Here is a 6,294-nt window from a genome sequence, read left to right as displayed (position 1 = left end):
TCTCAAAACGTTGTGAATGAATTCAGACAAAATTTGATGGGCAGGTTGGGTGTGTGACGAGGACGAATTGATTTGATTTTGGTGAAGATTCTGATCCGGATACAAGACTTTTTAAAGTGATTCTTCACCATTGAGAGATAGGGTCAAAAACAATATATAGCACGATATCTTAAAAAGTTGGAGACCGATTCGGACGAATCTTGGTGGGTAAGTTGGTTAGGTGACAGGAACAAGCCAATTAGATTTTGGTTCAGGTCCGGATGCAGATCCGACCTATCAGTGGGATAGAAAACATAAACTGTTCAGCCTGGTGGAGGTATGCGCACCATCGAGTGCAGTTCCAGCTATTTATACTGTTACGTATTTTTGGAGACCCTGGGAAGACACAAACCAACACATAACAGTCCCTAACATAGTTATAACTACAGTAATTTCGTTTAGCTAAATTAACTCTCCCCTCCTATCAGTGGAAAGGGAAATGCATTGTGTTGTTTTTAAGATTTGAACCTCTTTGTGATTCTTCTCCATCTAAATCCTGTCTTTCCCTCTTTCTCCACACCTCCACAGCACATCCATGCATATCTTGCAACATGCGACATCACCTTCAACATTGCAGCCAACACTGCAAAATCAACATCACAAACCATGAAACCACCATTGCAAATCAAATCCACAAGCATGTGGAGGTGATGGCTGAAGGGAGCAGCACTGCAACCAGCAAATCGAGTCAAATCAAGTGCAGCACAGTGCAGCACAGTGCAGCGTGGGCCCGCAGTGCCAGCAGATGGGCGGGCCTCCAGCAACGAAGTCCATGACTGATGCCTCACCTTAGCCCTCAGCGCCACGGCAGAAGCTGGGCTCCGCTAATGGGAGTCGTATAGCAACACGAAAAGGCCAGTTAGGAGACAAAGCTCAAGTTGCGCTTGAAGCTGCTTGGTCCCAGATCCACACCTCTCTCCCTCAACGACTTTATATGCTTGTGAATTCAAGGGCCGAGAGCTGGCGCACGTCTGGGGAAAATGAAGAGTTGAGGCTGAACCTTCGAGTACGAGCCTGTGTGGATGAACGGGCTGGTGAAGCGGTGCAGTGGAGAGTTGACAGGCCGTGGAGTTTCCCTGGACATGCCGGCCTCACAGACTGATTTATACTTTCTATCTCTGGCTTTCCCTACTTATAATTCGTTCACTTTGAATGCACAAGAGTGCTCAACAATTAAGCCTTTGTCCTATTTGGGGTTGGGTTGCTGACTCACATCTCACACTTTCCTCACCTGCACTTCTCCCTACATTGCGCACCACATCCTCTCCCCTCCTCTTCTTTCTCCCCCTCCCGTTTCTTACATTGGGACCAACGTGAACCTGCCAGCCTGCGTCGGGTGAGTGAGAGGCCGACCCAACGCCTTGACCTCTCCATCAATCTTTCTTATCTCCTTTTCCCGGAATGCTTGAGGTGCCTTTGTGTGTAGAAGTTGTGACAAGTTGACTGATTAAGAGAGCTTATGTGCTTCGGGATTAAAAACTATCTTCTGTGCCCCTGTTTGCCTTGTAAATACGTGCCTTTGCCAATTTTTGATAAATTGCTTTCCAGACTTCCCGACTGTCTCTTTCCATTGGTTCGACAATAGTGTGTAATTCGTAATGGAGTTCTGCCATGCCATTTTGTTATGGTTAGTCATTCGCCAACGTTCTACTTCAGGTATCGCTCTGCCACTCTGATTCATAGCAGAGGGGCATTGGGAAGCACAGGCCTTATCTGGAGTGATTGATTTGCCGAGAAGGTAAAGCGGGATTTGGATGCTGGACCCCTACCTAAATTAAGCATCTCAGACTGCTTCTGTGGTTGCTTAGGCTCTTGGTGTGAGGGAAGAGCAGGAAAGATGGGAAAGTGAATAATTCAGAAGAGCATGTGATAAGGGAAGAGTATTGTTGATGGGGGATTTTAATTTGCTGGGGATAGATTAGATCCATGAACAGGGAAAGAGCAGAAGAGGATTTTCTCTCTCTTGTCCAGAATTGATTTTTCGATCCTCGTGGAGGATCTCGAAGTCTTACTCACGTTGTTGTTCTCGTGGACTTTTTTGTTTCACAGCCGACAGTTTTCATCGAAACTTCCTGAAACTTGGCGTATATATGTAAAAATACCCTGCGCAGACAGTAACCATCTCTGATTTTGAAAATTCCTCCTAGAAAAAAAAAGTTATGACGTCAAAATATCTCCGCTAATGGTAATCGCCGAAAAAATTATCTCCGAAACTAGGCAAGCTTTTTGAATTCTGTTTGCAGGAATCGAACAGGGCATTAGCAGAGATGAATTACCGCACATATGAATTACCGCACATATGATCCATGACTATGACGTCATATCAATTTTTATGACGTCATTCCTACTTTTTGACATTTTTTGTTTCACAACCCAGAGTTTTCATCGGATCTTCGTGAAACTTGCCATGTATATGCAGAAAACCCACGCGCAGGCAGTAACCATCTCCGAGTTTGGAAATTCTTCCGAGAAAAAAAAGTTGACGTCGTAATATCGCTGCAAATGGAAATCGCCTTTACTATTATCTCCGAAACTAGGCAAGCTGTTTGAATTTTGTTTGCAGGAATCAAGCCGGGCATTAGCACAGATAATTTATAACAAACCTGATGCATCACAATGACGTCATATTCGTTTTTATGACGTCATCATTAAGAGGACGAGGATCTTAGCTCATTCGAGCTTGTTAACCCAGTTTGTAGAAAAGTCGATGGAGGGTGGGGGGTGCAGTGTTAGACCTCCTTCCCAATGTTCCCAATATGGTGATGGTGGAGGTGGAGGTGAGCAAACATCTGTGGACAAGCAACCACAACATAAAAAGTGCAACTCTTTTGTTGAGATGTAACGTTCGGAATAGTGATGTGATGATGTTTATATGTAATGATGAATGGTGATGTAACTGCATCGGATAAATAGGCAACCTCCAAGGAGTAAGGTTGTACGTTGCAGAACTAGAGAAAGAAAGGGGCCAGTGTGGTTGAGCAATGAGATAAAGGGTGCTGTTGAGGAGAAGCAGGAGGCATTCATTCCATGTAAAACAACAGGACTTGAGTCTGGCACAAAGTAAACAGAGGCTCGATAAGAAAACGACTCGGCAAGCCAAAAGAGAATCGGAAAAACACATTGCCAAAAATGTTAAACATAACAGCAAGGCAGTACATAAGAAGTATCGAATGAGATTTTTTGTATTCGTGGTCGAGGCTCATGAAAGAGCTAGAGTGAAGCGTGGGCCCGTTGAGGAATAACAGGAGAATTGGTGGATGATGAAGGTGAGATGATGGGATTATTAATTACATTTTTTGCTTCTGTATTTATACAGAAACAGTCAGGGGGAATTTCTGATTGTTGAGTGCATGTCGGAGGTGAACAAGGGCTCTTGTAGGCGTAGGCGTGCACGAAGTAAAGAAACAGTTCTGAAAGCTAAGAGTAGATAAAGCTTCTAGGCCAGATGATTTTTGCAATAGTTTTAAGGGAGGAGGCAGAGCCCATAAACATGATGTTTACAGATATCTTTAACAGCTTGTTGGAGTCAGGACAGGTACCAGGGGATTGGAGATTAGCAAATGTAACACCATGATTTCACTAGAATGGCACTCAGTTGAACACATAGTCTCGCCTCACCCATTCATTCTTTCCAAAAATACCATCATTAACTAAACACATTACTATTATGGCCCATATACCTGTGTCATCCTTGCACCCTATTATGTCACATACATTGCCATTATCCTTAGCTTTATTGATTGATTTTTAGGATATTTAACAATTCACTTTTATGCACATGAAGGCTAAATTGCATCAATGAAGATGAAGATGAAAAAAAATTCAAACTATATTCCTCATGGCTGGTCGATCATGGAAGATGGGAGGATCCCCAAAGATATACTATATGGAGAGCCGGCCCCTGGCAAGAGAGTTGCTGAATGTCCTTATCTCCGCTTCAAGGATGTTTGCAAATGCGACAGGAAAGCTCTGGACATTGATGTTTAACGGTGGGAAACGCTTGCCAAGGATCGGAGCCAGGGAAAGCAGGAAATGAACAAGGGCCTCAGAAGAGGTGAGGCTAAGCTACAGCAAGTCACAGAGGACAAGAGCCGAGAGGAAGCGCAGTAATTGGGCGACCCTAGCTGAGTCCATCTACAAGTACAGCTGATGTAACAGAGACCACCATTCCCGAGTGGGCCTGCATTGTCACAGCAGGTTCTGCTCGACTAATTATAATCCTTCCCAATAGGAGTGCAAATCTGGAGTCTATCGAGACCGACCGATGCCCACAATATAGTCAATTATTTGTATGAAGTTTCACATCGATCTGTTAAGCGGTTCTGGAGAAAAAGATTTTTTTTTAATGTTTTCATTTTCAATCCAACATGGCCACCAGACCACGTGACTGATGACGTCATAAAATTAATTCTTCAATCACATTGGGTCATTGATCAGATGGATGAAGTTTCGTATTTTTCGGATAAGGATTTTGATTAAACCAATTATGGCTGGAATACCACTTCACCGACGATGCCATCGTTATCACCCTGTATATCCCATGGGGTGTTAAGACGTACTATATGCCAAGTTTCAATTTTTTCCCATTGAGTGTTTTTTGGAGATCTCTATTTTCTTCCCCCTTTAATCCAATATGGCTGCCATACCTTGTGACCTATGACGTCAGAGTTATCAATAAAATATCGTCCCTCCGACGTTTGAAGTTTCGCAATGATCGGACAAGCGGTTGCAGAGAAAAAAAAATTTTCAGCTAAAATATCGAGATGTTGACACAAACAGACAGACAGATATGGGTGTTGCAATAATCTTGCACCAAACCCCTTTGGGGTGAGACTAATAAAGGCTCCAGAGAAGAATTGGGGAACTATCATGTTAGTTTTCCTTAAGTTGAGGGAAAGGCGTTGGAGATATTAATTAATGAATGCTCGGAAACCATTTGAATAATTTCAAATTAATTAGCTATTCAGCATGAATTTATTAAAGGGAGGTCATGTTAAAATTTTATTGTAGTTCTATGAAGCAGTTTCTCATTGGGTGAATGAGGGAAAGGAAAGGCAGTGGATGTAGACTGTAGTTGTCTTGACTTTCAGAAGGCTTTTGATAAAGTACTACATTGAAGGTTGTTAGCTAAGGTGAGGCCTTGTGGAGTGGCTGGTCAGGTAACTACCTGGATTAGAAACTGGATTCGTGATAGCTGATACGAAGCAAAGGGTGGCTGTGAGTGGGAACACATCTTGCTGGGAGGATGTAAGTAATGGGGTAATGGGGCAACGTATCAAAATGTATGTAAAACGCTGGCATACGCTGAACTATTGACGTTTTTTTTCAGTTTTTGGCGTATTCATAACGAGTTGGACGTATGCATAACGTATTAGTAACGTACACAGAACGTTTCGATAACATATAGATAACTTATACCAACGAATGCTTTGCGTGTTGTTGGCGTTCACAACCTATGCCCAACGATAGTCTAACATATGCATAGCGCGCGGCAGCGTATCGCTGACGATCACGTGGCGTAGCCTATTAAAAGGCTGCCGCTCGACGATTCAAATCATAACTGCACTAGACATCGAAGTGTCAAGGCCCTGTCACACCTTGACGTTTTAGCCAGCGTATGCCAACGTATGAAAAATTTGCTGAATACGCTGGCACATGTCGAATAAGTTATGGGTAAGTTTTGTATACGCTGAAGCACGCTGGCATACGTCATAGTACGTCGAGCTCGTCGACAAATTTTAACATGCTCAAAAATTCTTGACGTATGCCAGCGTGTGACTCACATGTTCCGCATATGCTGGCCATAAGTTGTAGGCACGTTACGCGATCGTTGACACACGTCGACACGCATTACTTGTAAGTTACTCATAAGTCGAAACACGTCGAGGTAATGTTTAGCGTCAGTGTTCCAGACTCCATGTTTTTTTTTTTGTTTTTTTTCTTCTTCTTTGGCATGACGGTGATGTTGACACTTCGATTTCTAGTGCGGTTATAATATAATATAATTAATAGGCTGCCGCTCAACGATTTAAATCATAACCGCACTAGAAATCGAAGTGTCAACATCACCGTCATACCGAAGAAAAAAAAACCAAAAAAAAAAACCATGGAGTCTGGAACACTGACGGGTTCCTCCTGTGAACCCCATTTTTATATACCAATTCCCCTAAACGCTGCCAATACGCCATTATATGGTAGCTGTAAGTTAGTAACATGTCCAGTCAGTTCTGTGGTCGTCCGGAAGACATCACATAC

The 6,294-nt window shown here is 43.1% G+C and overlaps 1 long non-coding RNA gene across 3 annotated transcripts in view; it reads left to right on the top strand.

Annotated features, from left to right (window-relative positions):
- Positions 1–1,593, top strand: part of LOC147029728 (uncharacterized) — a 4,232-nt gene extending 2,639 nt beyond the window's left edge. For all 3 annotated transcript variants that reach the window (XR_015056058.1, XR_015056059.1, XR_015056057.1), the window contains one exon: positions 568–1,593. This is a non-coding gene — a long non-coding RNA (uncharacterized LOC147029728). The remainder of the gene's footprint in view (positions 1–567) is intronic.
- The last annotated feature ends 4,701 nt before the right edge of the window (positions 1,594–6,294 follow it).

This window comes from Eptatretus burgeri, chromosome 3, assembly GCF_056783735.1.
Source record: "Eptatretus burgeri isolate ZD-2024b chromosome 3, Ebu_testis_v1, whole genome shotgun sequence".
In the NCBI taxonomy this organism is placed as follows: domain Eukaryota; kingdom Metazoa; phylum Chordata; class Myxini; order Myxiniformes; family Myxinidae; genus Eptatretus; species Eptatretus burgeri.
Note: the sequence above shows the minus strand (reverse complement) of the source record. Positions and strands in the feature narration are given on the sequence as shown.